Genomic DNA, 17,724 nt, shown 5'->3' with positions numbered 1-17,724 from the left:
CCTGGCACCCACATGCTGTCTTTGGTTAGCACACGTCGTCCCCGTCCTGTGGAGTTGCAGATTTCCTCTCAAAGCTTTGCGTTTGATCCCTTTGCGTCTTAGTGATGCGCGTATGACATTTGCAAGCGCCGTGTCATTTCCAAAGGGCGGATGTCCTTTTCTTTGTAGGCCAAGCATTGTGGGTACGCCTGAGCTGAGACTGAAAGCAAAGTCCCATCGACGGCCGAGTACTAACTCTGGTGCACCTTACCTCGCTTGCTCGGGCAAAGTGTGCTTCTTCCTCGCGCTTCTCAAAGTCAAAGTCAAAGTCAGCTTTATTGTCAATCCCTTCATATGTCAAGACACACAAAGAAACCGAAATTCCGTTTTCTCCATCCCACGGTGACGAGACATACAAGTAGGCGACACAAACAAAAACAAGAAGGCACAAACCATAAATAATAAATAATAAACAAAGTAAAATCAGTAAAAAGAAGAAAAAGAAGTAAAAAGTTCCTCAATCAGCAGAAGAAAAGGATGACCAGCAAGATGGCTCGGCTGATGTGGGCGCTCCTGATCTCCCTTCCGCTCGCTGGTAACTTCCGTATTTGAAAACAAAATGGAGGGTTGACCTCTCGAATGAAATGCCGTTAATGAGATAGATGATCCATGATGCAGACAAGAGAAACTCACGAGGTGTGCTGTGACAATGATTATTGTGGAACTGCTGGTAAAAAGTAACTTGTGCTTTGTTTTCAACAGCAGCAGCAGACAAGGAAATAAAGGGCAAAGCAGGTGGCGATGTTACCATGGCCACCGGCAAGACTAAGCTGGATGACTACACAAAAGTCGTCTGGGAAAATATTGACCTGGGAAAAAAGATTCTCACCTACAGCCAGTCCGCTGACGGGGCCAAGGCCACGACCAAGGCCGCGAACGAGCCCGCAAACGAGCCCGCGGACGAGCCCGGGAACGAGGCCGGGAACGACGCCGGGAACGAGGCCGGGAACGACGCCGGGAACGACGCCGGGAACGACGCCGGGAACGACGCCGGGAACAACGCCGGGAACAACGCCGGGAACGAGGACGTCGTTGCCCAATCGCTGTCCGCGTCCCTTAACAACTCAACTGCAGACACTTGGAAACTCACCAAGGAGGTTCTTTACAACCTAAAGAAGTTCGTGTTTGACCAGACCCGTGGAGACCTGACTATCGTCCAGCTTGGTTTGACAGACAAGGGCAAGTACAAGGTCACCATGACACCCAAAGCTGGAACGGCTGAGGAGAAGACTTTCACAGTCATAGTCACTGCTCGCGGTGAGTCGCTTTCCTTCTTGCCGCGCGCGCGCCCGACCAATGCCATGGACGGAGTCCGACTGCAAATGTTTGAGCCGTTATTTTGGAACGTGTGTGTATGTGTGCGTTGCATGCCTTCGGGTCCAGCAGGGGTCAAACCAAATTGCTTCGTTGCTGTCTTTCAGGGGGTCAACGCTGTTCGCTTTCGCTGCCGCTGATGGCCATTTGCAGCGTGAGCCTGATGTGGTGGTTCTAGACGAGCTGGTGAGTTCGCGGCCAAACGTTTTCCATCGGGAGTGGGCTGTTGCTATCGAGACATTTTGGCATCCATTGTGCGACGATCAGGTCAAATTCGGATTGAAGTGCTGTCAGATAGAATATTGTCTCGTCCCCCATCTAGAATGGGATCTTCGTCCATCCGTCCGTCCACATTCTCTTCCTGATGACTCGGCTAATGACAGGAGGACCCTCCATCAAAACTGCGTCGCCATGGAGATGCATGGAGCTGCTTTCATCTGGGTCCTTCTGAAGAAAAAAAAATAATGGGGCCTTCACCCTCTATCTTGATCAGAATCATTCAATCATTGATAACCAAAAGAATTTCACATCTGTCAAAAAGGACTTTCCTTCCTCTCCGTTTGTTAGAAAAATGTATATATATGTTATCATGCGTTCTCTAATCGATGCTTTACTGCAATATTACTGCAATATATGCTTGCTGTTTGGCCTTGCTGTACCACAGAAGAGAGAGGTTACAGCTGGGTCCGACAGGTCGCAGCGGACAACCCAGCAAAATGAAGACATCTACCAAGACAGTTCCTTTTTAACAAAGACCCTTTTGATCTGATCAACAACATGCCTCATCGCTATCTCGCACCCCCCAATGAACCTGCAAGTGATCACTCATGTTTCCTGATTTCATCACAGACACAAAGAATGGTTGCTGATCACTCATACTCCTCATCACACTGTTCCTTTTTTAATATGTAACACCTTGTGATTTTTCTGCTTACGAGACAAAGCCCACGTTCTATTCCCCTCCCCTTTAGGGGCTTTATCTCATTTTGTGGGTAGGGCAAATCCAAATAAAAAGCGCAGGAGTGCATACAGATATTTAGTGTAGTGAGATTGTTGTAAGCGATCTGTACTGCACTCCTCGCGAGAAAAGAACTAATATTCCGTCTCACTTGTGGTTTGTTTGCTGATGCTCTTCTCTTAATAGTTATTCAGTCAGTGAATTAAACCTGACAGAAATTGGGGGCTCGTTCCGGGGTCTCGACACACCTGGCGGTTCCAGCGGACTCTTCGACGCAGGCGAAAATCCTCGGCCGAGGTAAACAAAAGCCCTTTGACGGGACTGTCTCGATCAGTCCGGCTGGACACCGGGAGGGTTGACGAGATCTTCCGAGGAGGAGAATCAGCAGACCGTGAGTAGGAATATTAATTCTACTGAAAAGGAATGAATGAGCTGTGACAAGAGGTCACTTGAAACGAGCAGTGACAAGAAGTCACTTAAAGACCTTGGGAATTCTAGACCCTGTCAAGTGCAATTAGAAACAGTTAAATTCCGCAGGGGCGGTGTGGAGCCCCCTAACTTTTTACGTTAGTTAAATTCCGCAGTAGGAGTGCGGACTCCTCTGTTATTAAAAAACGCGCGTGGTGTGATTGTGTATGGTTTGACTGAGAGTGATCTCATTAGAGCGCTACTCTATATAAACACACAGGATTGTAAACAGTGGCTTTGTGTGGATGCAGAGGCAAGAACTCTCCGCTCCCTTCGGGGAGGTGAAAGGAGACTTACCACACATCGAATTTTTAACCACTGTCCTGTGAATAAAGTTGGTTTTAGGACACTGCAGGTGCCATTCAAACTACCAACTCCAAAATTTAGAAAAAATAAACCATGGGAAACTTATGTAGTAAGCGAAAGTCTCTACCCCGACATGAATTAAAATGCAAGGATTGGAAATTAATGGAATGGGTCGACCAAGAAAATGTAAAATATCTTGACAAATGGATAACCAATTACAGTTTTGATGGTCAGCTGAGCTCAAAATCATTAAACGACCTCAAGCAATCAATTAAAGCCAAGTGTGGCGCGAATAAAAAGAATAAAGACGGGTATCATTTAATAGTACAATGGGAATTGGAAGCTGAGAAAAGAAAATGTGGACAAATGAAAGAAAAATTGAAGAATAAGGGAGGTGAAGAAAGGTCCAAAGAGAGCTTGTTGTTGCATAGGCAGGAAGATGATGAAACGACATCAGCGCGGCCTCGTTTGAGGGCCGTAGCTGAGGGTGTGATAAATGAAGATGAGAAGGATGATCAAATTACAAAGAAAGGTGTTGTGGGACGCCAAAGCGAACCATCCCTTCCGACTTTGTACCCCAAATTGCCAAGCGCAGATGATCCTCCAAAATATAGCGATTCTGGTCATGCCATGGTGACGCGGAGCCGCGTGAAGTCAGAAGCTTCCTCTCCCTCGGCTCCCGCGGCAAGCTGCGGCCCAAGCTACATGGGAGCGGAAGTAGCTGACGCTTACCCAATGATTCAAGTAGCAAATCCTCATGATGACGGGGGACCCACAATTTTAGTATACAGAACATGGACACAAGCTGATGTAAAATCAGCTACAGAGGGAATAGCATTGCCTTCTGAAGACGTTGAACAATACTGCACCGACATAATACACCTCATTGCTTCCTATAACTTGAGAGGTGATGAGGTGCAGCAGGTTTTTATGGCTACCTTGACCAAAGATTGGGCCAGTGTCAAGGGCGGGTGGAATCCTTTTGATGACCATGGCCGTCCATTAGAATATAATGGGGTGCCATTGAGAACTCAAATTGACCAACTATTGGGGAGGATCAAAATAAGATTTCAACGTAGAGCAAATTATACGGATATTAGCCGAATCAAACAAAAAGAGGATGAGTTGTTTGAAGATTATAGACACAGATTGGAGAAGGTGTTCAAAGCCAATAGTGGTTTGGTGCCTGGAACTGATGTCTATAACCAACAGCTCAAAAATGCTCTACATGCAAATTCACGGCCAGCAGTCCAGAGCTGGGTTGCTAAACACATGATTACTTTCCCAACCTCTACATTGCCCCAATTTATTGATCATGCTATACACGCTGAAAAAGTTGTCAATTTAAAGAAGGGAAAGGAAAAAGGGAAAGTGGCCGCCATCTTTTTTGCAAATGATGATTCATCTGACGTGTTTTATCAAAATAGAACTTTCGAACCACGCCAGAGAGGGCGCGGTCGTGAGAATTTCCGTGGCAGAGGCAGAGGAGGGTATAATCGTGGTGCGCTCGATTATGACCCAAACGGCCAGGGTCAGTCAAAGCGATATGGCTCCCGACTTCCTATTTGTTGGTCATGTGGCAGAGAGGGCCATATAGCAAAGGACTGTCCGAATCCCCATAAGGGTCAGGCTAATCCTCCCTTATGACTAACCGATGGTCAACAGAAAATTGAAAAGACTGTCCTGGTGACAACTCCCCCTGCTGATGTAGATTTGAATATTCAGGACTTGTTGATGAACAATGTAGAGAAACCTGTGATAACTTTGATGGTAAATGGGACTCCCATAACGTTTTTGTGTGACTCAGGCGCGTGTGACCACGTGTCGCGACATACCTGCTGATGTGCGTGAAGGAGGGAAGACTTTCTGGGTGAGAGCGGCAAATGGTTTGACAACTCCGGTACCCCAGTCCTGTCCAGTCTGGATACGGGACCCAGAAGGGGGAAGTTGTTGCATTCCCATTTTGCTGATGCCCAATTGCCCTGTTAATTTGCTAGGAAGAGATGCTCTCACGGCGCTTGGTCTTTCCCTTGTGCCCCTTAATGACAAAATCGTTGTCAAAAGGCGACACCAATTACAGATTTTTGGCCAGTTTCATTGCTATTATTTCTATTCATTGGATTTGACTGATGCAGAAGTTGTGCATTTTGGAACCCCTCTTCTAGCCCAAACTAGCACCCTTTTGCGCTGCCCTGAACAGGCGGTGGACCCAACCAGCCTGCACGTAACCATGTGGCATAAAGACACGCCTGGTCCTGATCACAACTACGAAAACATGCTTGAGGCTGTTACGCCTGCCTCCTTGAGGGCATCTTTCCTCCTGCATGATGGAGAAAGCCGGGCCTGTGTTGTCATAGGGCCGGCTCCCTCTGAGATAGAGAACTTACACATGTCTCCCACTCCGCTCCACATCTCATTGTTTCGGCCTTTCACGGCCACATGGCAGAGTTTGGGATTTATGGCCGGAGATGCATTGTCGGCTTCTGATTGGACTCAAGTTGGGCCTGACTCCTTTTATAGTCCTTCTACTAAGCTTTTTAAACAAAACATGAACCGGGTACTGTCATTTATTAGTGGAGTTCACGCTGACTCCTATTCTGAGAAATCATCCTCATTTTGAAATCTTGTGCTGTCGTCGGATGACGAGCAAATTCTTGCTGAGGTTCCAAGTGAACTTTGGTCGACAGGTCCTTCTGACGTGGGTTTGGTGAAAGGAGCACTTCCTGTTGTTATTAGACCTAAAACTGAATACCGTCCTTGTGTGAGACAGTACCCATTGAAACCCGATGCCTTGCAGGGTATTGCACCTGTTATTTCGGATTTATTAAGGGCAGGTGTCATCATTCCTTGCCCTGATTCTCCTTGCAATACTCCAATTTTCCCTGTAAAAAAGGCACTACCTTCTGTCGGTTGGAGGTTGGTGCAAGATTTGCAAGCCGTGAACGATGCTGTCATTCAAAGAGCACCTTGTGTCCCTGACCCGCATACTCTGTTGAATTCGCAATGCCTTTTTCTCTGTCCCTATTGCTGAAGAAAGTCAGTTTTGGTTTGCTTTTACGTATGTTGGTTTGAGGTACACCTTTACCCGGTTGCCCCAGGGGTACTGTGAAAGCCCAACAATTTACTCACAGGCGATGGCAGCCAGCATGGCAAAATTTGTCCCGCCGATGGGGAGTCAGATTTTGCTCTATGTTGATGACATTTTGATTGCGTCCCCTGATTATGCCTCTTGTCAGTCAGACACACTTGCGGTGCTGCATCACTTAGCAAAAGAAGGCCACAAAGTCAGCAAAAATAAACTCCAATTGTGGTCCACTGAAATTAAATATTTAGGCCACAATCTGAGTTCCCACGGTCGAACTATAGTAGACAGTAGAAAGACCTCTATTTTGCAAGCTCCCAAACCACTCACAAAGAAACAAATGATGTCTTTTCTGGGGCTCACGGGGTATTGTAGAAGCTGGATACCTGACTATGCACAAATTGTTGCTCCTCTGTCCAAATTGATGTATGATGAGAACATCTCAATGTCCACTCAATTAAAATGGACTCCCGAAGCTGAGGATGCTTTTGTGCTAATCAAGCAGGCTCTGGTCTCCAGTTCCACTCTGGCCCTACCTAACTATGACAAAGCGTTTGTCCAAACTGTTGATTGCAAAGGTCATTATATGACCTCCGTTTTGCTACAATCGCATGGCTCAAAGTTTCGACCTATTGCCTTTTATTCTTCTAAATTGGATAGTGTTGCTTGTGCTCTCCCGCCATGCGTGAGGGCCGTGGTGGCAGCCTCCATGGCTGTGGAAAGCAGTGCTAGTGTTGTGCTATTTCATCCTTTGACGCTAAAGGTTCCCCATGCGGTCTCGGCTCTTTTGCTGCAAACAAATATGACCTTTTTGTCACCTGCACGTCATCTGTCATGCATGGCTACGTTGCTTTCTCAGCCGCATTTGACCGTTGAGAGGTGCACGACACTCAATCCTGCTACTCTTATTCCCCTTCCTGACGATGGCGAGTTCCATGATTGTGTCGATGCTGCTCAACAAGTTGCGAAGGCTCGACCCGATCTGGAAGATACACCTTTACCTGACAGTCATGTGGTTTTCGTTGATGGGTCGTCGAAGAAAAGTGAACTAGGCGTGACCCTCTCTGGGTATGCCATTGTTTCTGCTACTAAGGTTTTACAAGCTGTCAAACTGCCGTCCCATATGTCGGCACAGGCCGCTGAACTCATTGCTCTCACTGAGGCTTGCAAAATGTTTGCTAACGAATCTGTCACTATTTGGACTGATAGCCAGTATGCTTTTGCTACGGTGCACGTTTTTGCTCAACAATGGAGCAACCGCGGTATGATAACTTCTACGGGCAAGCCCGTCACCCATTCTACGTTGCTGCCTCGACTTTTGGACGCTGTCCAATTGCCCGCTAGGGTGGCTGTCTGCAAGTGTGCTGCTCACTCTGCCAGGACTGATCCTGTTTCACTTGGAAATGCTTTTGCTGATAAATCTGCCAAGGCCGCCGCTGAGGGCCTGCTCCATGTCCTCTCGTCTTCCACTGATTTTAGTTCGATGTCGCACATTTCCTCTGATGTGCTGCTTGACATGCAGTCTCAGAGCCCCTCTCAGGAAAGGCTCTCTTGGGAGAAGCGTGGGGCGCTAAAAAACAACGATGGCCTTTTTGTGTGACCTCTGGGCAAGCCAGTTTTGCCACGGAACTTGTTCAAGTGGGCTGCTATTTCGAGTCACGGGGTCACCCATGTCTCGACGGGGGGTATGGTAAAACAAGTTGAAGCTATTTATACGGCATACGGATTTGCGGGTTTTTCACAGCAATTTTGTAGGGCATGTTTGATCTGTGCTAAACATAATCCACAAGGTAACTTAAGACCTCGGAGAGGGAAGTTCCCGACTCCAATATATCCGTTTCAGACAATACATATGGATTATATCCAATTAAATAAAAGCGAAGGAAAGGAATATTGTTTGGTCATAATAGATGCGTTTTCTAAATGGGTAGAAATTTTTCCTACCAAACATGCTGATGCACTCACAGTGGCAAAAGCCTTATGCAAAGATATCATTCCAAGATATGGTATTCCAGAAACAATTTATAGTGACAATGGTCAACATTTTGTTAATCAGGTAGTACAGAACATTGGGAAAATGTTCCACATAAATATAAAAAATCATTGCTCATACCATCCGCAGTCTGCAGGTCTGGTTGAGAGATTTAACGGAACTATAAAAAACAGGCTAAAGAAATGTATGGAAGAAACCAAACGGCCATGGACTCAGTGTTTAGACTTGGTCAAAATGTACATTAATATAACAAGTACAACAGGGCTAACTCCCTACGAAATCGTTTTTGGAAGACCTTATAGGCTTCCTCAGTTTAAAAATATATGGGACATTCCTGAAGAAGCCACATTGGCTGATTACATGTGGCTAGCACTCATACTAACCAATATAGTTCATGGGATGAGACTGCTAGACGTAAGCGTGACACCCAATCCCCTTTTGATCATGTTGTCTGCATACCGAACATTATCCACACTTCGACTTGCGTACCGTGGCTTTTGTCTTGGACTTACAATAACTCATTAATGTTCACTGTGGCTCCTAACACATCTTCCACTATTACCTTACCTATGAAGAGTTTAAAGGGTTTTCAAAATGGCCACCCCATTACTGGGGACAAATGGCTCGGATATGGGTGGTATTTAACTGGTCATCCAGTTAGCACTGACTGGTGCACCCTTGTCACCACACAAGCGCTAGAATATTGGCCCTCTGGTTCCAGTGAAGAGGCTGTGTTTTTTGCTGAACGAGTGACTTTGAAAAACCAAGGCACGAGCCTCCTTTTGACCTTTGCACTTCCTGATGGCCAAATTCGGCCTCCAAATGCCACTTTGTTTAACACTTCCTGTTGGGGGTTTCAGTTGTGGGCTTGGTCCTCCGGTGTTGATCCTCATTTCCCTGTCGTAATCTGCATTAACAAAACTATGTCGGTGGCCGACCGTCCCGGTATGAATAATTATACTAAAACAGCTGGAGTGAGGATCACGAGTGTGCTCCTCACTGATATAGATAGCTATTTCATGGCCTCCACAGGAATAAGTGGTCAGACGAACAACTGGCTTCTTATGACTGAACAAGCCGCAAAGATGGCTAACACCAGTTGCGTCGTGTGTATGGGACCAAGACCCCTTTTAAAAATTATACCTGCAAACGTTGTTCCAAAGTGTGCTGTTGTTTTAATGTTGAACTCATCCATACCACCTACTCATGATTGTTTTATATGGGATAGGATTTATCCAGTTACTCCCATGACGAAAAATAAACCCCTTTTTTCTTCCACTGTAGCTAAGGGTACTTACACATGCATCAAGCTGCCTGGTACCGGTGTGAAGCTGGGTGCTCTAGCTGCACCAATGTGTGCTTCCCTGATAGATGTTACCGCCCCTTTTTTGCCCATTGCTCGTAGTGATATTTGGTTTTGGTGTAATAGTAACAAACTTTATGATGGGTTGCCTTTGAATAGCTCTGGAGTTTGCGCTTTGGTGACCCTTTTGCTTCCTGTTCAATTGATACCCATGACTCCTTACGATCTGGGATCTTTTGTTAAGTCTATGGTACCCAAATTCTGGTTAAGAACGAAGCGAAGCGCTGAATGGCAGGGCGCGACAGATCCAACGTACATAGATGCCATTGGTGTTCCTAGAGGAGTACCGGATGAGTATAAGCTGGTGAATCAGATGGCAGCTGGTTTTGAATCTGCCCTGTGTTGGTGGTGCACTCTTAACAAAAATGTCGACAGGATCAATTACATCCATTACAACGTGCAGAGGCTTGGAAATTGGACCGAGGCGGGTTTTAAGGCGGTCCACTCCCAACTGGCCGCTACTTCCCTAATGGCTTTCCAAAACCGAATGGCCCTTGACATGCTACTCTCAAAAGAGGGCGGCGTCTGCGCCATGTTTGGGGAGCAATGCTGCACGTTTATTCCAAATAATACTGCCGCTGATGGAAGCCTGTCCCAGAATGGGAAAATGAAGGAACACAGTGGAGTGAACACGGAGGTTTGGAACAACTGGCTAAATGTGTTCGGAAAATACCGTACCCTGGTTTCCTCGGTCCTAGTCTCCCTTGCCGTTTTTTCTGCTGTTTTGACCTTGTGTGGATGTTGTTGTATTCCGTGTCTCCGGTCTCTAATTAACAGATTAATTACAACTGCTATCTCTCCAGCAGCTGAGACTTTTCCGTTGCTCCAAGGGGACAACTTTGTGACTGACGAGGGTTGTCTCTCTAGCAATGGCTCCATCTTTGAAGCTTCTGTGGTAAACTTGTCCCAATTGTTTCCCGACTCTGACATTGAATATTAAGGCTCAATCTCCTCCCGAGTGTAAATTTGTTCTTATGAATTGTGATCCTACGGCCGAAAATCTTTTTGAAGTGGCCGCTTTTAGGTGATAAGATGGTCTCTGAGAACTTATGATAAACAGGAGGGAATTGTTAGAAAAATGTATATATATGTTATCATGCGTTCTCTAATCGATGCTTTACTGCAATATTACTGCAATATATGCTTGCTGTTTGGCCTTGCTGTACCACAGAAGAGAGAGGTTACAGCTGGGTCCGACAGGTCGCAGCGGACAACTCAGCAAAATGAAGACATCTACCAAGACAGTTCCTTTTTAACAAAGACCCTTTTGATCTGATCAACAACATGCCTCATCGCTATCTCGCACCCCCAATGAACCTGCAAGTGATCACTCATGTTTCCTGATTTCATCACAGACACAAAGAATGGTTGCTGATCACTCATACTCCTCATCACACTGTTCCTTTTTTAATATGTAACACCTTGTGATTTTTCTGCTTACGAGACAAAGCCCACGTTCTATTCCCCTCCCCTTTAGGGGCTTTATCTCATTTTGTGGGTAGGGCAAATCCAAATAAAAAGCGCAGGAGTGCATACAGATATTTAGTGTAGTGAGATTGTTGTAAGCGATCTGTACTGCACTCCTCGCGAGAAAAGAACTAATATTCCGTCTCACTTGTGGTTTGTTTGCTGATGCTCTTCTCTTAATAGTTATTCAGTCAGTGAATTAAACCTGACACCGTTTCACTTAAATAAGCATAAAAATATGAAATGTTAAAAATAATTGAAAAAACCCCCAAAGCCTTTTATCATCCTTTTTCAAAATGATCTGGCTACAGCGGTGCCTTCAGCAGAGGCTGTACTTCCTGAGACAGCTCAAGAAGTTCAACCTGCCGCGAGAGCTTCTGAAGACCTTCTACACTGCCATTATCCAGTCTGTCCTCTGCACCTCCATCACTGTCTGGTTTGGATCAGCCTCCAAACAAGACAAGCACAGACTGCAACGGACAATCAGGACTGCAGAAAAGATAATTGGAATCAACCTCCCATCTATCCAAGACTTGTACCAGTCCAGGACCAGGAAACGTGCAAGGAACATTTCTACAGACCCTTCTCACCCAGGTTGCAGTCTGTTTGAACTACTCCCCTCTGGACGGCGTTATAGAGCTCGGTACGCCAAAACCAGCAGACACCGAGACAGCTTCTTCCCCCAGGCTGTTGCTCTGATGAACTCACACCACTCATAGAGTCTCAGAGGCATTACTGTGCAATAACATCCTGCTCTTCACACCTTTTTGAATTTGTCTACACTGTTTTTGCCATTATTCACATGTCCTGAGTGTTGTTAGTCACCTATATGTTAAACAGAGGGTGTGTTTTACCGAAGTCAAATTCCTTGTTTGGCACGCTCAAACATGGCGAATAAAAACTCTTGAATCTTGAATCTGAATCTTGAATCTTGAATATCCCCTCGAGGTTGTCTGCTGTGTGCGTGTGCGTGTGTGTGCATGCGTGTGCGTGTTGTATCAATGAAACGAATCGGCAGGAGAAGCAGACAGACTTTGATGAACAATTCCTGTTCATGTCAATAAAGTTGGCTCGGTTGGCCGCCTCCACCTCGGCGGGACAGTATCGAACGCCATCTTGTGGCCGTTTCTTTTTAGAACCAGAAATTGAAATGAGAATGGGAAAAATTGCCATCAATGTTGCGCAATGATAAGCAAAATATCTCAATTGGTGAATGCAGGTTTCTTTAGTCACAATTTTCTTGCATTTTTGGGCGGGGGAACTTTGCCGTAGCCAAAGTATCGGTCCTTGCTATCAGTACAGAACGGAGAAGTCGTACTGGTGGAAAAGAAGAAAAGTGGCTATGGAAATTGTTTTCATCGTCTTGGTGTCATGTTGGCTCATTTTCTCAGAGCGTTGTTTCGGTCTTGCACGCGCTCATGTTGTCATCGAGCTCGCCAGATCCGCCCCGCATTCCACTTTGGATCAAAGTCAAAGTGTTGCTTGCGTAAGCTAATATAAAGGCACCGCGATGCAATCGACGGTCGTAACCTTCAGGTCACGCATGTCTCCAAAGGTTTTAAACGTAGCCCAAACGCCAAAGAACCCCTTTGTCTCTCTGCCGCTCTGGCCCTCTTTGAATCTTTGAGCGGCCATTTTGCTTCCCCTCCTTGCCGTCGGGAGATTTGTGCTTTGACAACCAATGACGTCTCCGACGATTGAGTCGCCGATCCCGTTCCGTAGCGGGAGAGGCCTGGCACCCACATGCTGTCTTTGGTTAGCACACGTCGTCCCCGTCCTGTGGAGTTGCAGATTTCCTCTCAAAGCTTTGCGTTTGATCCCTTTGCATCTTAGTGATGCGCGTATGACATTTGCAAGCGCCGTGTCATTTCCAAAGGGCGGATGTCCTTTTCTTTGTAGGCCAAGCATTGTGGGTACGCCTGAGCTGAGACTGAAAGCAAAGTCCCATCGACGGCCGAGTACTAACTCTGGTGCACCTTACCTCGCTTGCTCGGGCAAAGTGTGCTTCTTACTCGCGCTTCTTCCTCAATCAGCAGAAGAAAAGGATGACCAGCAAGATGGCTCGGCTGATGTGGGCGCTCCTGATCTCCCTTCCGCTCGCTGGTAACTTCCGTATTTGAAAACAAAATGGAGGGTTGACCTCTCCAATGAAATGCCGTTAATGAGATAGATGATCCATGATGCAGACAAGAGAAACTCACGAGGTGTGCTGTGACAATGATTATTGTGGAACTGCTGGTAAAAAGTAACTTGTGCTTTGTTTTCAACAGCAGCAGCAGACAAGGAAGTAAAGGGCAAAGCAGGTGGCAATGTTACCATGGCCACCGGCAAGACTAAGCTGGATGACTACACAAAAGTCGTCTGGGAAAAAATTGACCTGGGAAAAAAGATTCTCACCTACGGCAAGACCGAGACCAAGGCCCCGACCAAGGCGAACGAGACCAAGGCCCCGACCAAGGCGAACGAGGTCGTTGCTGACGCCGAAGCCCAATCGCTGTCCGCGTCCCTTAACAACTCAACTGCAGACACTTGGAAACTCACCAAGGAGGATCTTTACAACCTTAAGAAGTTCGTGTTTGACCAGACCCGTGGAGACCTGACTATCGTCCAGCTTGGTTTGACAGACAAGGGCAAGTACAAGGTCACCATGACACCCAAAGCTGGAACGGCTGAGGAGAAGACTTTCACAGTCATAGTCACTGCTCGCGGTGAGTCGCTTTCCTTCTTGCCGCGCGCGCGCCCGACCAATGCCATGGAAGGAGTCCGACTGCAAATGTTTGAGCCGTTATTATTTTGGAACGTGTGTGTATGTGTGCGTTGCATGCCTTCGGGTCCAGCAGGGGTCAAACCAAATTGCTTCGTTGCTGTCTTTCAGGGGGTCAACGCTGTTCGCTTTCGCTGCCGCTGATGGCCATTTGCAGCGTGAGCCTGATGTGGTGGTTCTAGACGAGCTGGTGAGTTCACGGCCAAACGTTTTCCATCGGGAGTGGGCTGTTGCTATCGAGACATTTTGGCATCCATTGTGCGACGATCAGGTCAAATTCGGATTGAAGTGCTGTCAGATAGAATATTGTCTCGTCCCCCATCTAGAATGGGATCTTCGTCCATCCGTCCGTCCACATTCTCTTCCTGATGACTCGGCTAATGACAGGAGGACCCTCCATCAAGATGCATGGAGCTGCTTTCATCTGGGTCCTTCTGAAGAAAAAAATAATAATGGGGCCTTCACCCTCTATCTTGATCAGAATCATTCAATCATTGATAACCAAAAGAATTTCACATCTGTCAAAAAGGACTTTCCTTCCTCTCCGTTTCACTTAAATAAGCCTAAAAATATGAAATGTTAAAAATAATTGAAAAAAAACCCAAAGCCTTTTATCATCCCTTTTCAAAATGATCTGGCTACAGCGGTGCCTTCAGATACAAGTCTTTCATTTGGTCTGCAACACATTCATATTTTACCCACTCACAGATGGCTGAGTGGGTAAAATTATTAAAATGGAAATGCAAATTGCCCAAAAGTAGCATCTTAATGAGTGAACACTTTTCTACGGCAGTCCAAACAATACCTAATGGACTGTGTTCACCCAAGTCGCTTGATGTTGATGTTGTCCCCCTCTCGAATGAGAGCTCTATGTGAATTGTATGCTGCTGCCATCCTGTGGTGGACTTCTGAATTGCACTAGTTTGCCATTTTGCCGATTGTACTCTCTCTCAAGGCACCACTGTCATCCTGTCCCCGTCTTTTATGTAGTTCTCCATGGTGGACTACTCGGCCTGCGCGCAATTCGACCCCTTAGCGCAGCCCCCCCCTTCCCCACTCCCCCGCCCACGTCTCCACCCCAAAGTCCTGCGGCGATGGGGAAGGGCAGTAGGTACAGGTCAGGATGTGACTGGGAGTACCTAGCCCAACTCTGCACGTTAGGCGGCGTGAGCGAGTTTGTCGCCGAGGAGCTGGATGGAACAGCGCTCCTCTCCGGCTCATCCTCACGCGACTGAGCAGTTGCCTCCCTGCTCACCCTGAGAGGGAAGGGCCTAGAAAAAGTGGTCTAAAAAAAGGACTGTTCCCAATCAACCTGGGCAGCAAGTCGCTGCTGCCGGGTCATCCCACAACGCGGCCGAGAAAAGAGAAATATTTGACATCCTTGCCACCCACTTCGGGTCCTGCAATGATGTGGCTTAACGCCAAACACCCCGCCCCTTTGCTGTCACATTTTTTTTTTTCGCACATTGAGCAAGTGTCGATGTTTTTCGAAATGACATGGTTTTACTTAATAGCACATTTAATGGTTTAATGGCACATTTGTCCATTGCAAACAAGACTAACTAGATATTGTGCAATAAACTAAGAAATATATGTAGACTAACCAAAGTTCTGCCAAAATATTTTAGGTTAATGCTCTGTTGGAGACACATTTAGTTTGTTCCCGGTTATTGCTGCACCCAGAAATTTGATTTCATATTGATATTCATATGTATTTCATCTTGCATGTTTTCACCTTCGATGTGTGCCTGGATTTTTCCGGAGATCAATTAAACCTTAAAATCCCTAAAGTATCTGTCTCCAGAGTCAGTGATTTCTATGTATTATACAAGTATACGTTTTAAAATTTTAAAGATTGAATATATCTTGTTACTGTACTTACGTAAAATAGGAAACGCCCTTGGAAACGCTTCTCATTTTGTAGCGTTACTGGAGCGCCATCTGGCGGTGCAACTCTGGACTACATCACCACCAGGCATGAAAAAAAAATCTTCAGAGAAAGTTATTAGTGAAAAGAAAAGGGTTACGCAATAACTTTCGAGGTGCCACAAAATGAGCATTTCGTTTACAGGGCTACTGGAGGAGTCTGCAATGAACTCGTTGAACACTAGGTGTCAGTATTGTCATTGTTATTTTCTTACAATCCAGGCCCGGAGTTGCCCATTTAAGGAGAAAGACAATGACGTCATCGTTCTAAATGATGGATCATCCCCTCCCTTTTGCTCCTTTTGTTGAAGAAAAAAAATGTAGCCAAGTAAAGCTGTCAAAAGTGCTTTTATCAGGGAGGGAGGGGGCGGGGGCGAACTTTTTGGAACAATTTTGCTTGAGCGACTCACCTGAATAGTTAGCGCCACTGACTGTTAAGCAAGACCCCGAAAAAGCGGGTCGGGGAAAGTGGTAGTACGTCATTTCTGGCACGGTAATAGACGCTAATCTGGGGCTCCCATCTCACCCTAATGCACCAGTAGGAGATGATCTCGGAGGGAACAGAAAAGACATTCAAAACCATCTGCGTCAGCTCAGATCTTTTCTTGATTTTGCTCAGGATGATATACACCCCTAGAAGTGAACTCTCAGCCTCAAAAGTCAACACAGACATAATTAAATTGTGCTATTTTTGACATAATGACTGCAGGCCTTTTTTTCTTCTTTTTTTTTTTATAAAATGCGATTCAATACCTCATCTCGAAACATGAGGTGCGATATGATTCAAGAACAATGCATTTCAAATGCTGCCTCGATACAGACTGTTAACCCCTGCATCAACTCATTCACTTTTTGTTTTTTTCCATCCTGTAGCAGCCAATCCATTTCAGGGGGTCTGCCGGCGTGTGCGGTGCCCCCCATTTTTTTGTACGGGCCCAATAACCGCGACACGGCGAACCGTTTTTCATTAAGGCTTCAAAGTCCATTGAAGGCATGATTAATGAAGCCCGTAATGTTGCATGTCTTTAATTACCGTAATGCACTACCGCCGCAGCAGCACCTTCGATGCATTAGCGACCCACGCTCAGCTCCCAAATTTCCCTGATTTTTTTTTTCTTCTTCCTCTTGTTTTGTTTCTTTGCAACGGCACCGTTAAGGTTTCTTTAATCACGCTGCATTGAGTTCTGACAAATGAGTCCGGGCAGTGACAGATTGGAGAGTGGGGCCGAGGGTAATTACATGCAGTGGGCTCGAGCGTGTGTGATCAGAGCGTGGTATACGGTTCACAGGGTTCTGTAAATAAAGAAAATTATTCCAAGAGCGTCGTAACAATGTCGGAATTCTGCTCCAGGAACCGTGACGCAGCGGAATAATGTGGGTGAGTTATAGCACTAGACCAGCTATAGATAATATAACGAGGCATATATTCTTTATCCTCCTGCAATAGAATTAGCAACTGTTTTTTTTATTTAACATTCCATTTTTCAGATTTTTTTCAGAAAGATCAAACGACTCCGAGTCGAACCCGCGTCTGAAAAAACCCCGAACCGTTTGGTGCTCACTCATTATTTATTTCCTGTGAGGCAGGCGGGTCATCGGGCGAACTGTACAAATTAGCCAAAATAAAAAAACGCAAGGAGACAAACTGCTAACAAAGCCGAACGGATGGCTTCCATCGAGCCGCTCGGGGAACCCGGAGATGACGCCACGGTCAAAACACGCCATGCTTCTCCTGGCTGGGTTAATTAAGACAAGCCCCCCAACGTGTGTGTCTGTTTGATTGTGGCCCACCGCTACATTTTCCGCATGTGTGAAGACATTGCTCATTCACGATCGTATTTTTTGACGTTACATCCAGTCGGCGGGGGGTCGTTACATATTTTGCCGCAGAGTAAACAAATAGAAACAGTGGTTATCATCCATCATTCTGTGTGGTGCCGAAAACAAACATGGCTTCTGTTTTTTGTCTGTTCATACGTGTATATATGATTACGTGTGTGTAAAAGTGTGTGTTTTAGTGCAGATGTTAGCACCTTAGGGGCAT

At 46.1% G+C, this 17,724-nt stretch overlaps 2 long non-coding RNA genes across 2 annotated transcripts; both read left to right on the top strand.

Annotated features, from left to right (window-relative positions):
• Positions 1–1,095: 1,095 nt before the first annotated feature.
• LOC119139571 lies at positions 1,096–1,800 on the top strand. Its single transcript, XR_005101379.1, has 3 exons — positions 1,096–1,296; positions 1,461–1,539; positions 1,676–1,800. It is a non-coding gene; the product is annotated as an uncharacterized LOC119139571 (long non-coding RNA).
• An 11,768-nt stretch (positions 1,801–13,568) lies between these two features.
• LOC119139570 lies at positions 13,569–14,152 on the top strand. Its single transcript, XR_005101378.1, has 3 exons — positions 13,569–13,698; positions 13,866–13,944; positions 14,081–14,152. It is a non-coding gene; the product is annotated as an uncharacterized LOC119139570 (long non-coding RNA).
• Positions 14,153–17,724: the final 3,572 nt, after the last annotated feature.

The sequence above is a fragment of the Syngnathus acus genome, chromosome 20 (genome assembly GCF_901709675.1).
Source record: "Syngnathus acus chromosome 20, fSynAcu1.2, whole genome shotgun sequence".
Taxonomy (NCBI): Eukaryota; Metazoa; Chordata; class Actinopteri; order Syngnathiformes; family Syngnathidae; genus Syngnathus; species Syngnathus acus.
This window is presented reverse-complemented; position numbering and strand designations above follow the sequence as displayed.